This window comes from Monodon monoceros, unplaced genomic scaffold (assembly GCF_005190385.1).
Source record: "Monodon monoceros isolate NGI ecotype Baffin Bay Population unplaced genomic scaffold, NGI_Narwhal_1 Super_Scaffold_2, whole genome shotgun sequence".
Lineage (NCBI taxonomy): Eukaryota > Metazoa > Chordata > Mammalia > Artiodactyla > Monodontidae > Monodon > Monodon monoceros.
The window spans coordinates 43664692-43680499 of record NW_021703776.1 but is presented as its reverse complement, the minus strand read 5'-3'; the positions used below and the strand labels follow the sequence as shown (position 1 = coordinate 43680499).

General features: G+C 40.8%; 1 protein-coding gene across 17 annotated transcripts in view; it reads right to left on the bottom strand.

Annotated features, from left to right (window-relative positions):
* The window catches only part of ICA1 (islet cell autoantigen 1), a 146237-nt gene extending 135014 nt beyond the window's left edge, over positions 1 to 11223 (bottom strand). For 6 of the 17 annotated variants that reach the window (XM_029233442.1, XM_029233445.1, XM_029233439.1 and 3 more), the window contains exon 1: positions 10513 to 10585. The gene's annotated coding sequence lies outside the window, so the exon portion shown is untranslated. Of the gene's footprint in view, positions 1 to 10512; positions 10668 to 10865 lie in introns of those variants that run through there. The other 11 variants (XM_029233443.1, XM_029233434.1, XM_029233436.1 and 8 more) reach the window with 5 other exon arrangements.
* Positions 11224 to 15808: the final 4585 nt, after the last annotated feature.

Sequence of the window (15808 nt, the reverse complement as noted above, 5' to 3'; positions counted from 1 at the left end):
TTTCTCCTCATTCCATCTTTCTGTTTTCTCAGAGATCAACTTCACCTAGAAATATTACCAGTTTTCAACAGTTGGTTTTGTTTCTCTGATGCATAACCTCAGAACTAATACAAGCTGTATAATTTAAGAGCCTAGAGGGAGTTGAGAAAACAATGGAATGAAGCCTCTTCCTTTTAAATTGGGGAACCTGTGATCCAGAGAGAGCACAGCAAATCAGCTTCAGAGCCAGGGCTCAGATACAGGCTCCTGATGACTTGCCAAATGAAGAAACACACATTTGTCAGAGGTTCTAGGTGCCACATTAAAAAACAATTTATGTTTGTACTTTTTATTTTGTTCAATGTATTTTTCATCTTTTTTTCCCAGAAGTTTACCTCTAGTCACTTTCTCTTATGTCTACAATGATTTTTATAATTTCCCATATAGAGAAGGAAAAGTGTTTTAAATATAAATATTTAAATGGTTTCAGTAGAAATGGGGAGGGAAAAACTAAAACAATTCCTCCAGGCATAATTAACTATATTTATTTTTATTATTATTTCAATCTTGATTCATCAAACTGTGTTCACACATAGTTGATAAAGAGAGATCCCTGTGGAAGGTGGGAAGTTGAATTATCTTCTATTCTTTCAAAAGCTAAACATTAATTAACGTGATGTGATTTTGACTAGCTTTTATGGGTGTTTTTCTATGTCTCAGATATCACACAGCCTTCCTTTTCAGATTTTGATAGGGTTATGACTACTTGAGCATTCCATATAACTTTAAATGGATTCTGTTTCAGGCTGAGTTTGGGTCTCCTGCAAATGACTTTTGACATTTCATAAATTCACAAGCAAATGTGAAACACCATCATGATTTAATTTTATGAGTCATGCTTTAATTTTGTGAGTCAGCAAATCCTACAGGAGGAAAGCAGAATTCTAACCTTATTCAAGGCAGCTAAAAGATAGATGATAGATGAGTTTTTATTTAAACCCTACACATGCAAGCTTGCATTTTCTGTTAATGAATTGGGGCTTAGGATATTTTAAAAATATTTTTAAATGATCGCTCACATTTCAAAACAGCTCAAGTATTACATACAGGCATTAATTAAGCTTAATAACTCCCTAACTCTATTAAAATCACATCCTGAAGTAAATATTTTTAACGCCAGTATAACTTGTCTCCCAATATGCTATTCAATATAAAATCCGGGAAACCCACGACCATGCCACAAATCTGTCCCTCCTCCAAGTCACTTCACTATCTGGCCTCACTTGGCTCATCTGTAAAATAGTAGACTAGGCTAGCTGACATCTAGGATGCCCTCAGTCACAAAACCATGAAGCTAATTTTAATTATTTTCAGAGATATTTACATCTAAGAGAAAGCTTAGAGATAATGAACACAACATCTTCCTTTTTAAAGATAAGGAAATTGGGTTTCTAGAAAGAGAGACTTTTCCAAGATCAGCTTAAAGATCAAGTTTATGAGGAGGAATTCTGGGACTGAAACACTCATCAGCTGATTAGCAACCTGGTGCTTTCCTGAGTCTCTTCCTCTCTTCCAAGAGATGTCTCTCAAAGGAAAATATCAAATATAGTATCCCATATTTGAAGAAACTTTAAAAAAAAGCCAATGTATTCTCTAAAAGGCTTTCATCCTTAACATTAATATTAGTTAAAAATATTATGTCCCCACGAAACAAACTAAAATCACAATAAACCGCAAACTCAAATTGCTCACAAGGGGCACAATCTAGGTCTTGCTCTTCTTTCTCTTGCTTACAGCCCTGCTTGCAAAGGAGGAGTAAGGGTGAATTTTGTGCTGCAACAAAACTCATGATGGTAGTAATGAAGAGGCTGGCATTGAACACAACAAACCTCAAGGAAATCTAAAAGAGCAAATAATACGAAATGGATTAGAAGACTGGAAACAGAAAAAGAACAAATAGGGTATCTTTGCTAAAGAAAGGATTTTTAAAAACCCTTGCTGTACAAATTATATTCACCCTTGATTTTATTTAGGTTGGTTTATGTAACTTTCAAATGTCAATTCAAATTTAGCATACGTATGGATTTTAATCTCTGGTACTTACAGTGGCTTTTTCTCTGAAAGCTTAATGTCACAAGGTGAAGAATGAAGGAACACCCTAGTCAGACAAAGGTCTCAATCAACTTCTGTCAAGAAATACTAGAGCCTTCAACTGCCAGCATAGAACATTATTAAATGATGGGAATACATGTTTTCCTTAAATTAAATGTTAAAACTGCATTTTATAATTGGGATAAATTTTTTTATGAAAGATTAATCTGAGATAAACTAACTTTCTCATCCGAGACTGTGGTGTCCAATACATCAGCCACTTGAAATATGGCTAGTTTGAAATATTTCAAACACACATGGCTATTGAGAAACTTGAAATATGGCTAGTTTGAAACCAGATATGCTTTCAAGTAAAACACACTCTATAATCTGCAGACTTAGTAACCCCCCAAAAGTAAAATGTCTATTAAGAAATTTGTATTTTATACTCCTTTATATTTTATGTTGATAAAATTATATGTATTTTATATTGATATATATGTATATTTAAATTTTATATAACTATATAGCTATATTATATATAAATATATATTTACATATTATATGTTATATTTAATTATGTTCATACTTATTTATATTTTATATATGTATTTTTATATTTTATGTTGAATAATATTTTGGATATATTGGGTTACATAAGTATATCATCTAATGCCCCCTGCTTCTTTTCAGTTGTTTCAATGTGCCTCCTAGAATGTTTTAAATTACACATGTGGCTGCCCTTATATTTTTATTGGACAGCCTTGGTCTACGGCATTAAACAAAGCAGCAAACAGCTAAAAATTAATTCCGTAACTCAGGTAATCAATCTTCTGTACAAATATAAATACCTTCAAACAGTTTTCTCCCCAGAATCTCTGACAATTATCCTGTCAGAGATGTCATTACAAAAATAAAATCTTATTTATATACATGTATATGTATATATACAAAGACCATATATGTGTATATATACGTGTATATCTAATCTTTTAAAATGAACTACAAAATGGCTACAATTAACATTTTCATAATAAGTTGCTTTAAAAAGGTCCAACTCTATATGCAAAATATACTGCTTTAAATCAGATTCACAGGAATGATTATGTGAAGTGGATGAACTAACTTTAGGCCATCAAAAGGACAATCAATCTCTCTCTATCTCTCTCTCTCTCTCTCTCTCTCTCTATATATATATACACACACACACACATACGCACATATATAAATACCTACAAATATAAAATATAAAATGCATACATATATTTATAAATGAAATATACATAATTCATATATAAATATGAATGGTTAATAATATTACAAGCGTGAAGGAAGAAAAAGAATGTGAATGTAGTGACGACACCTATATGAAATTACACATAAGCATAATGTCAACAATCAGAACAATTTGGGAGATACTACTGTTTACAAAGTTCTCTTTCTTTAAGGTTAAATTCATAATTGAAAGCCTCTTAAAGAGATGATCAAGTAATTTCTTAGGCCTCCTCAGGATCACTCAGAGATAGGAGAGAACTTACAGATCATTCAGTCCAATCTTCCCCTTTCATAGATAAGCCAACTGAGGCCCAGGATTGAAGGAAATTTCCCAAGGCACAGAGTAAGCTTCTTTCGTTAGTTTTAAATTACTGAAACACACATACACCAGTACGTGGTTTATAAAATATCTATGTTGTGCACAGGTCCTGTAAACAAACCCACACAGCTCCTTTCTCTGGAAACAGCACGGATTCAAGGACTTTCCTTGGTAAAGTAGTGGTCCCTAAATCATGTTGGAGTTTGGGCTGGTTTAAGAGCAAGGGATGAAGGCAGCCCAGGCAGGGGAGGGAGATGCAGGAGGAGGACCTTTAAATAAAAGTCAGCAGCAAAGGGAAGCGGGCAGAAAGAGAGAGCTTTGTATTTTCACGTACCCCAATTAACAGAGCCACCCTTGGGGTCATCTACTTGGTGTTATTTGAGAACTAATACAAGATCCCTTTTCCAGGTTCTTGCTACTTTCTTAGGGAAGACGATTACTGGAATAAACGGCAGCAATAGTGCTGTTATTATTAATAGTGAATAAATTATTAACCATTATTCATAGCAAATAAGGCACAAGACCAATTATTTTGGTGGGAATCAGGAAAGACAGGTCCATTGGACATATACCTGGTAAGGCACGTAGCATAACCAGGTAGAACCACCAGGAAGTAGCTCAAAGGCACAGAGCTTCAGGTCAGGAGTGCAAACAAGAGAGAAGCAGGAAACAGAAAGAGGCAAGTGGTTTGGTACCAACACAAAGTTTACCTACTTCACAATGTTGCCCATGCTGCCTACGGCAACATGGAGGAAAGAGTATTAGATACAAGGACACTCAACTCCTGGCCCTCAGGGAGCAGCAGGTAGAAGGAGAATCCCCAGGGTGGTGATGATCAGCCTCCCTCCTCATGCTCTATGCGGAATCACGGCCCTGGGCATTGTACTGGGCCCCTTCTCTCACGGCTTCCACTCATCACCACTACTCACTTCTTTGGAACCATCCAGCACCATGACTATAACCACTGCTGTTCCTTTCTCTTCAGAAGGGACAGGTCTTACCCTTTTGCCCCTTCCCACCTTGGTCCATCTATTATCCCTTCTCTTTCAAGTTAATCAACCTCCCTTTCTGCCATCAACCCATATCCTCCAACCTGTTTCTTCCTCCAGTTACCATCCTCTTCCTTCTCTTCACAAAGTTCTTCTATGCCCACACAGTCTGGTTCCTTTCTCCACCACACCAGAGAAAGGTTTTCACCAGGAACCCAACTCAAGTCCTCCTCTCACTTGACCTTTGACTAAGCTCCCCTCCTTGACTTCTCAGAAAACACTCTCTACACTTTGGTAATTTTTCAGTTTCCTTTGTTAGCTCCTTTCCCTCTGTGTGCAATGACATCTTGAATATCATTGCTCTACAAGGTTCCAACCTTAGCCGTCTTCTATTACACTTTACTTGCTCCCTCTAGGTGATTTAATCCACTTCTGTGGCTTCAACCAACAGCTGTATGCCAACAACTTCCAGAATTAAACACCTCTCCAGAGACTACAGTAGGGGGATCAAAATGTGGATTTGGTGCTCTGGAGAGGTATTTAACTCTCCATTTTCCTATGGTCATCTTCACCTGGATGTCCAATAGGCACTTCAAATTCAGCACCTCTAAAACTAAAATTATCTCTCTCCATCTCCACCCCCAAATGTTTCTTTTCTCTGTGGTCCCTCTGTTAATTACCAGCACAAAATCTACTGAGTGGCCCAAGTTGGAAACTTGACTTCTTTCTCATCTTTAGCTGCTGGTCTCCAAGTTCTCTCCATTCTACCTCCGAAAAGGCTACTAAATACATCTTCTCCTTTCTAGATTCATAGCCAGGGCTTAGTCTAGGCCTTCAGAGGCAAAACCATCCCTGTATCTGCCCACTCCAATCTTTTACACCATGGTCTGAACTATTTCTATAATATGCAAATCTAATCATACCATCCTCCTACTTAAAACGCTTTAATTGCCTTCTCTTGTCCCTAGAGAAAGTCCAAACTTTGTAGCAAAAAAACCAAGCCCCTTCACATTCTGGCCCCTTCCCAAAAATATTCACCTCACACAGAACTATTCCTTCTGGTCATTTCAGAATGCGAGAACTTTCCTGAATATACTATCTCATTTCAAGGCTTTGCAAAGTTTCCCTCCATTTGAAGTGACCTCCCCTCCTTTGTCCAACTGGCCAAACTTAACATCTTATTTCAAGACTCTCAAATGTCACCTCCTCCGTGAAGTCTTCCCCAACCCAACACCTGCCCTCCTGCTCCACACTGATGCTAGTGGTGCCTTGCACTCCCATTATTCTCCTGTGATGAGCTGATTACATCTGCATGCCCCACACTAGCCTGGAAGTCCCTTGAAGGCAGGGACCCTAACTGGTTCATCTTTGCCTCCTTACACCAAGCACAGAACCTGAAACACAGTAGGCCTTTAGTAAATATGTGCTGGACAAAGGGCAATAATTTTGTGCTACCATTTATGGGGCATTTTACATGTGTGAAGCACTTGGAGTTAATGCCCACACCAGAAGGGGATACAACCCCACTTTGCAAGTGAGAAAAAAAGCTTAGAAAGGTGAAATAATTTGCCCAAAGTCAACAGCTAGTAAATTCAAGGCTGCTTTTGACCTCTGAACTCCTGTTTCTAAGCACTCCACTCTACTCCTGGACCAAAGGGACTGGATACTGGGCTTGGTTTCTATAAAAACAATCTCTCCTAATCACAGGCTCAGGCGCTGTGTTAGCCCCAAATCCATTACCACCACGGTGCTTGTGCACAACAAAACCTTGCTGAAGACTCCTGGCGGCTATCAGGGTTCCTACCCATAAGAAGAGCGGGGCACCATTTATCACAATTAGCTCCTTGGTCCCTGGCTTAGGATGCGCTACCCCAGAAACATGCAGAGAAGGCTGGATTTCCCCCACGTACCATTAGGTTTCCATGCCCTACCCTGGGAACAGAGAAGTGGGTGGGTGTGAGAGATCATGATGACGGATTTTAATGTGTGTTCTGGGAAAATAGCTGCAAAACTTTACAGTCACTCGTTGTACAAATACACCACAGAATGAGAGGAACTTCCCACTCTCAAGTCTAGACTCTCAGGGCTAGCAATATACCATTATCTATATATTCATTGGTCCATCACTGAATATATATACCTCGTGTTTCCCACCCACAGTCATGCATTCAGTTGTCTTTTTCAGTCACCCTCTTTTAATTCTATGTAATTTCTGTTAAACGTATTCTAAAACTGACCTCTTTAATTTCCTCTAATTCTAATGACTTTTTAATGTCAGTCCCTTATTTTCTACTAATACCTCTACCGCCTCTCCATGACTATAGACCACATAATTGAAATCAGTCCTGTGCTTACGTTGATTAATACATTTAAGCCTCTCAATTCACAGGTGATCAAACTTGCCCAAGGTCACTCAGCTAATGAGGGATACACATGCATACTGGGCTCCAGGCATGAGGACTATTTGCCAGTATTCTTTCCCTCTGTATACCTGGGTACTGTGTGGTGAACTCTCTCTCTCCACTCCCAACCTTTTCTGACCTGCCAAATTCCTACTGGCCCTTTAAGACTTAACTCAAGGGTCACCTCCTCCACAAATCTTCTCAGGTTCTCTCTGCTCTCTCTCCTGTCGGTTGGGTACCTCTGCCCTGGGCTTCATTCCCTCCCCACTTTTCCTGAAATGTAATTGTCACCTGACCCCTTGATCTCCCTCACTAGGCTGCAGGCTCCTCCAGAGCAGTGTAGAGTCTGGGTCTTGTCTTGGGATTCCCAGTTCTGGAACAATGCATGGCATATAACACACACATAACAAATGCTTGCTGAAAACTCAGTAGCGACCCCACTCCTCTGATTTGGCCAAAGGCCTGATGAACGACATCATCTGACTTAGGAGGAGAGACTTCCTATCATGAGCAATGCCATTTTCTCAGCTTTCCATGAACTCATTCTCTCCCTAGGTTTACACTGAGACAAGTAATTACCATTAGTTGAGGAATTACTACTTCTCAGACTGACATGAATGCTTCGTGCACAGTATGCTTATTCTGGCAACACTGTCCAGTGGACATCATCCTCATTTTATGGATGAAGCTCAAAATCAGTTACTTATCCAAAGTAACTGGCCTACAGTCACAGAGAAGAAAGGCTTTGTTTTAAGAGAATATATAGGGCTTCCCTGGTGGCACAGTGGTTGAGAGTCCGCCTGCTGATGCAGGGGACACGGGTTCGTGCCCCGGTCCGGGAAGATCCCACATGCCGCGGAGCGACTGGGCCCGTGAGCCATGGCCGCTGAGCCTGCGCGTCCGGAGCCTGTGCTTCGCAATGGGAGAGGCCACAACAGTGAGAGGCCCGTGTACCGAAAAAAAAAAGAAAAAGAAAAAAGCTTAAGTAACTTGCTCAAGGTCACATGGCTAATTAAGTGTTGCAGCTGGGGTTCCAATTCTGCTCTATTGGGATCCAAAACCTATCCTCTGCCCATCCTCCATGGCATTAAATATGATAGTGGTATAAAACGTGACAGCTTGAGGAAAAAAATGTTCCTCCTGTAGGTATCGGTATTGGAGTTAAAGGTTTTGCTGAGGCAGATTCTGGATGGGGGTGAGGATGCGAATGAGGTTAATTAATTAGTGATCTATGTTGACTCATGGACAAAAACATACAGATAGCATCCTTGTCCATGGTTCCCATAAATCTGATAGTGCAGATGGAATAAAAAGGACATTAGTAGCCGGTGCACTGATCCTAAACGTTGCCACCTACCCTCAGGCTTCTAGATGTGGGGCTCAACCAATAAAGAGGAAAAATCCTTCCTGATCCTTGTGGCCTATTAACTTCACCACCTTCTCCTGTATGAGGTTTCTATAACTTAAAAGTTCACACCAATACAGGTTTACCCTGCCTTGTCATTTCACAGTTGCCACACTTCTCTTCCTCTGATAAAACTGCCTGCACCTGAAAAAAAAATGTACTGTTTAGTCAAATACACTGAAAATACAGCAGTTTTGAAGGTTTTCTTTTGAGTAACAAAATTGTCCATATTTTTTCATAAGGTTGATGTGGAGAGAAATGCATGGTAATAAAGATGCTCAGAGAAAGCAGTCAGATAGGGTCGCAGGTGGACCAAATGAAGCAAAGACAGCTATAAAATAAACTTGCTAGGCATTTACCATCCAGTGTCTTTAGCATGTAATGCCCCATGGATGGAGTGTCCAAGGTCAGTTTTTTTAGCCTTGGGTCTCTCTACTATTATAATGAGTACTCAGTAGCTTAACTGTCATTTTCTAAAGATTCATCTTTAATGACAGTATAACTCTTTACCTATGTGATGCAAAAAAGATCCAATTAGAAAGCTACATCTCCTTAAATTAAATATATACATGGCAGTCTGAAACCAAACAATGATAATCAAAAAGTATTAAGGATTATAAACTGATTTTGCCCCTATGGTATTCTCTACACATGATGTTTCAAAAATAAAGACTGCAACCTAAAACAACAAAAACAAAAAGAATGGTTTGAAAATTCACTCAAAAGTAAAAAATGTGTGTTTTAAACAGAAGGTAAGAAATTGAGTCTGGAGCACAAACTAATAAGCGTTTCCTATTTCATTCCCCCACCCCAAGGAACAGTTCAGATCTCAGAAAAACTAAAGGTCCACAGAAACCAACCTGACATTTTTCTGGCGAGGCTTTACTGAAATGTTTAGACATGAACATGTTTGCAATGAGTCATAATTTATAGGACCTTAATGGCCAATGCCTTATGTGCGTTTCTTCCTACATTCAATAGCATTTTCAAACCAGCTGGTGGTACATTTTCCAGGCCCTGATAATTTGTATAAAGTTACCAGATCTCAGTTACTAAGGCTGCCACCCAGCACCCTTTCTCGTAATAATTTTTTATGCTATCTAAACAGAAGAGAACCTGATTCTCTTTTTGAACTAGAACTCTCCCCCAACCAGCCAGTTAATGCCTTTCGCCAGAGAAAGGGCGCACGCACTATTTTTAAGACCCCCAAAGAGAAGTTGAGGGGCCTTCGGGGCACTCCAAGTAAAAAGGCAATGGGAAACGTTAATGGGGAGCCGCTCTGGGCAAAGGCAGACGCGGTAACAGGATATGTTCCTTTCTAGAGGAAGCAGGAGCTGCGATAGCCGCGAGGCAGGAAAGGCGGTGTCAGCAGCACCTAAAGGAAACGGGCGCGCCAGGGTTGGCAAGGACCTGGCCTGCTTAGGGACTCTCGCTCCAGTCGGGTCCGAGGTTGGTGAGCACTTCGCCCGCGGGAGATCACGCTCAGGCCTCCCGGTACTAGTGATTATAAAGAGTACCCATCTGCTCCCTGCCACCTCCGCCAAAGACGGGCTAAAGGAAGAGAAAAAGCAAACACCAGGAGCCGCGGCAGGTGAACTCGTCAACAAGTCAGCCCCGGACGCAAGTCCCTGCCCAGGAGGGACCTCGGGGTCCTGGGGCCGGAGGCGTTGGGAAGGCGAGGCACTGCGTGGGTGGGGTGGGGTGGGGTGGGGTGGGTGGGCGGGGAAGGGGGTGCTGCAAACGCCGGGTCCACAGATGGGGCTGGAGCGCGGAACGTTTCCCTCCGCGCCCCACCGGGGCTGACGCGCGCTCTCGAGGCGCGCGCGCATCCTCCAGACCTTCCCAGGCCCCAGGGCGGCGGCGGGGAAGGGGAAGGGGCTGGGGCGGTTCTTGCACAGGGACAGGGGGGCAGGAGGAGGCGACCTGCTTGTCACCGGCGCCCGCGGAGGGCTGGCAGCCCCAGGCCCCCGACCGCCCCGGCTGCCGGGCGTCTCCCAATGCAGCCTGCAGCCCGCCCAGCTCGCCCTCGCGACGGCCCCGTAGGGCAGGTACCTCGGAGCCTCGGCCCCTAGGAGCCTCCCGGCCGCGATCCGAGCGTCCCTCCAGCTCCCTCATCCGACGTCGGCGTCAGCAGAAGGCGAGGGAAGGGGGCGGGGGGAGCGCAGGAACCGGCCCTTCCTGCGGCGGTCGCCGCCAGCCGGAATAGCAGCCGGCGGAACCCGTGAGCGTCGCAGCGCAGCGCAGTGGCCGGGGGGAGCGGGCGCCTTCGCCTCTCCGCGAGCGCCAGGGGCCGGGGCCCCACCGTCGTCTCCCCTCCCCACTTCTCCCCTCCGAAGAATCCCCGGCGGGCGACCCCTCCCAGCAAGACCCAGGGACCCAGAGGAGGGAGAGGGCGATGGCCTCACCTTGTTTGGGGCGGGTCCGGGATTGGGGGAGTGAGTCTCCCTCTCTCTATTCCCTGGGGTCTTTCCTCGACCCCCATCTCCTAGGGTACACCCCGCTCGGATCTGCCGCCCAGGGTGACCCCGCCCCTGCTCTCCCGCAGGTGTGCCACGTGTCCAAAGCATTTGCGTCACAATGACCTGGCCTACAGGTGGGAGCAGCGGCGAACGCCCCGGGGTTCCCACTGTGCTGTGCTTAGCGCGTGCTGCTTGCTTCCACTGCAGACTGCCGTGGCTTTAGAGGACAGGAGACTTCATGACTTCAATGCCAAGGAAAGTTACAGAGCCCTGTACCTGGGAATCAAGTTTGGGCTTAAAGTAAAAAGGCTCTGTGAAAAAAAAACCTGTATATGTATTTTTCATTCCCATATATTCATATATCTTTTATACTTAAGTTACTGACTCTTATAGTAATTTCATCTTCTCTTATTCTTTGTTATCAGGAAAGAACCAAACCCTTCTTTTTTGAGTACACTGCAGTGATCACATGAAGAAATGGTGTTGGAATAGTTCCTTCCTAAAATCATGTATGCTGAAAAGCAGTCCCAATGTGCTATGACTCATCCCTGATTGTGTTATATATTTATTAAAAAGTTCATTGAATAGTCACTGATTGAAACACTTTAACAGGGTGGAACGAAAGATGATTATTGAGTAATGATACAAACAAGTCTGAAATTCACAGGTGACAAGAATGGGCTGCTTGTTCTGTGCCAGGCATATGCTGTATACTTTACATTTAATCCTTACAGCAACCCAGTCCTGTGGGTAGAGTATTATCCCTATTTTACAGATGAAAACACTGCCCAGAGTACCATAAAGGCATTCAGCCAATAGGATGTTGAGCAGAAGTTTGACTCCAGGGTTGTCTGAACCAAGAGATTTAGTTTAATCTCAAGGTAGAAAGGTGTCTGACCAAGATGCAAAGTGAAAAAGTATAGGAGAAGATGTTGACATTTTAATAGAAAGGTAATAAGATGGTACAGCTCCAGGAATTTATATAACCTTTAAAGTTGACATTATTCTTTGGATATATTCTTTGAGGCTTCTGTTTGTCACAGATGGATTTGAGCCTGTCCCAGTAGGGCACAAAATATGGAGCTGAGCAAATATGAAGGCCTTGAGAAATGGTTATGAATAAACAAATACTGATGAATAGGATCTACAAAATAGCAAATTTATAAAAACCTGAGATTCAGGAGAAATCTGGGGAGAGAAAAACATTGCTCCTATATATTTGACATTTATAAGAAACATTCATATGAATCTGTTGACAACACAAGCCAAATGATTATCCTCTTTGTAAAAAGGAAAAAAGGAAAAAAAATCCTTTTAAAATGAGAAAAAAAACCTTCCTTGCAAAAGAGAGATGATTAAGATATTTTGTTTTAAAATATTTGATTCCAAGTACCATTAACTTATGTGTTAAAACCTAGTTTAGGGAGTTTAAAAGAAACAGATTATTTTTAACAGAATGAAGTGCTATTTCTATCACAGTAGGTGCTCAATAAATGTTGGCTGAATGTATCAATCAGTAATCACAGCATTGAGAGAGAAATAAATCACAACATTTCCTGATTCTAATGTTCTCCTTTCCACCAATGGTGATTTACTAGTTACATGAAAACGTGTTAGAAACCCTATTTATCAAAGGCTGGCTTTGTGGCAGATACTTAACATTTGTTAATGAGCCAAATCTAGATATCTAGAGCCAGTAGAATGGCAGGTTGCTTGTGTGTTCAAAGTATCTCCTCAAGATGCAGATAATTAGAACACAGGCACTGGGGAAAGTGAGCAAGAAAGCTGATTTATGGAACTAATTACTCAGGTTTCCTTTTACCTTACAAAAGGTCAAGGTGGAAACCTGGGCCATGAGTCCAATAACCTATCATGGAGGCTAAAAGCGGTTTCTAAAACAATGTCTAAAAGTGAACAGACATGTGATACTGTCTAGTCAACATGGCACTGAGATTCCTTGGGCTCCTAGAGTTTAAGATAAAGCTTTAAATGACTTTTCATCATTATTTGTGTTGTCCTAACATTTGGGATAATACTTGAGGGAGGAAATAATAAACTGGTGCTCATCCTACATCGCCACAGTGAGTACTTTTCCTTCCCATTTAAAAAACTGCTCCATCTATAACACTTCCATTGTTTCCGGGTATCAAGTTGTTGTTTCAATCTTGCAGAGCACCCACAATGTGCTATTGAGAACCGGAAACAATTTCTAAGAAGAGAACGGCTATTGAATGATGGAATCTTAAATTGTGAAAGAAATAATGTGCATTTTCCAGAGTGTAACAGGATCACAAAGAAACTTTTCCACAGAAAATATCCGTACATATTCAATGAGTTTTTTGAGGGCTTCCCAGTTTCCAGATGTGTTAACAGGACCACATGAATTAGGAATTGTGTTAGGCTGCCATTAACAGAGACCCAGAATAACAGTGGATTAAATGAGATAGAGATTATTTTCTCTCACTTTAAGAGAATTGGAAAGTAGGCTGTCCAAAGCTGTGTGGCCTCTACTAGGTCCTCGGGGTGTTGCCCTCCTTTCCTTCTATTCCACCATTCTTAGCAAAGCAATATTGCTTCAAGGTATATCCAAGCTAGGATGTGGAGAAATGGGAAACTTCATGTATTGCTGGTGGGAATATAGAAGGATGCAGACAATTTGAAAAATGGTCTCGCAGTTCCTCAAATGACTAGAGTCACCATACGACCCAGCAATTCCACCCCTACATGTATATCCAAGAGAAATGATGACCTATGCCCACACAAAAACTTGCACATATAGCAACATTATTCAAAACAGTCAAAAGGCGAAAACAATCCAACTGTCTATCAGTGGATGAATGAATAAACAAAATATAGTGCAGTGGAATATTATTGGGCCATGAAAAGGAATGAAATACTGTTACATGCTGTGACTTGGATGAACCTTGAAAATATGCTAAGTGAAAGAAGTCAGCCACAAAAGTCCACGTATTATATGATCCCATTCATATGAAAATCTAGGATAGGGAAACCTACAGAGACAGAAAGTAGACTGGTGTTTGCTTAGGACTGGAGAGAAAAAGAAAACATATATATCAACTTATATACATGCATTAAAATGTAAATATGGATATATATAGACACAAATTATTCATCTATATATAATACAAAATATTTTGGTGCACTGTTTATATTTTTAACGTTCTGAATGCTCCTTAGGCTCTCATCCAATAAGAGCAAGTGAGGCAGAATGCCCTTGTGCCTCTTGGTGAATGGCCACCATAATGCAAATATATGCTCTACCATTCATCCAGGCAGATATTTACTGTTTTCTACAGCTCTGAAATCCTTTTATATTCTGACTCATCTTTGACGCATCATCTATACTCTTGGTACCTGTCCAAGAGTAAGCTGCTGAGATAGAGCTTAAGCTATTATTATTACCAATGTGTTTAATAAGAGCTATACATGCGAATCTCTCGAAAGCTCAGTTCATTAATAAGAAAAACGCTTTTTCTTCAGAGTTGCTAGGAGATTAAAATTAAGATAATCTTTAAAGTAAATTTTGGAAAAAAATGACATTTTAAAAATTATTATTAAATTTGTTGTCTGATTTTTATCGGTGATAGAAATTTAAAGAAGGGTTAAGCTACATTTTATTGGCAAAAATAAAGTTATTTACTGTATTGTGTAATACAGATATTAGATGTACTCAAGAATATGTACTAAACATATTGACCAATTTTGGTTTAGTTCTTGTGATCAGTTGTGCTCTCTACATAGCAAAACAAAGCTTCTATTATACTCTCAGCAGGTTTAGTTATATCTTTATGCAAATTTGTGTGCACATGTGAAAATAGAACAAATGTTTAATTAAAAGCATTAACTTTTGTTAATTAATAACTTCCTTTCCCTTCAAAATTAAAGCTACAATGAAGAGAGGAGGCTTATTTTACACTAAGGAGAAAGGTAATTCTTTTCATTGCCACACAAGCTTGGATTTATGTATAAATAATACAACTTCCCACACCTCCACCCCAGTATCATTCACTGGAACTTCTGCAAGAAAAATGCTGGTGATGGCATCAAAAAGGGACACCTCATTCACTGCAGGTGGAGAATTTCATTTTATCATGTGCCATTCAGTATAATCCTGCTTCTCACTAGGAACTGTGCTGGGATTTGGGCAAACCTTAGCCCAGAGTTCATAGCTGTGCCTTGGTCTTGGCAGATTTAGGGCTAATGACCCCCTCAAAGGGTCACTGTCTAATAAAGAATAGGACTTAACTGAAAGATTAGGATGGAACTCTCTAGGTCTTTGGTATCTTTCTTTCTCTGTGCACAGCTGGGAACCTAGTTCCCCAACCGGGGATTGAACCTGCATCCCCTGCATTGGAAGGCGGATTCTTTACCACCAGACCACCAGGGAAATCCCATTGATCATCTCTTTATATACCTTTTTGCAATCTGTATACCATCTTTGGTGAGGTGCCTGTTCAGAATTTTTGCCCATTTATTAACTGGGTTGTTCATTTTCTTATTGTTGCATTTTAAGATTTCTTTATATAATTTAAATAACAGTCCTTTATCAGATGTATTTTTGAAAATATTTTCTTCCAGTTTGTGGCTTGTCTCCTCATTCTCTTCATAGTGTCTTTTGCAGAGTAGAAGTTTTTAATTTTAATGAAATCCAATTTACCCATTTTTTTCTCATGGATTATGCCTTTGTAGTTGTATCTAAGAAGTCATCACCAAACTCAAAGTTATCTAAACTTTCTCCTATGTTATCTTTTAGAAATTTTATAGCTTTCTGCTTTACATTTAGGTTTATGATCCATTTTGAGTTAATTTTTGCAAAAGGTACAAAGTCTGTGTCTAGATGCACATTTTGGCCTATGGATGTCCAGTTG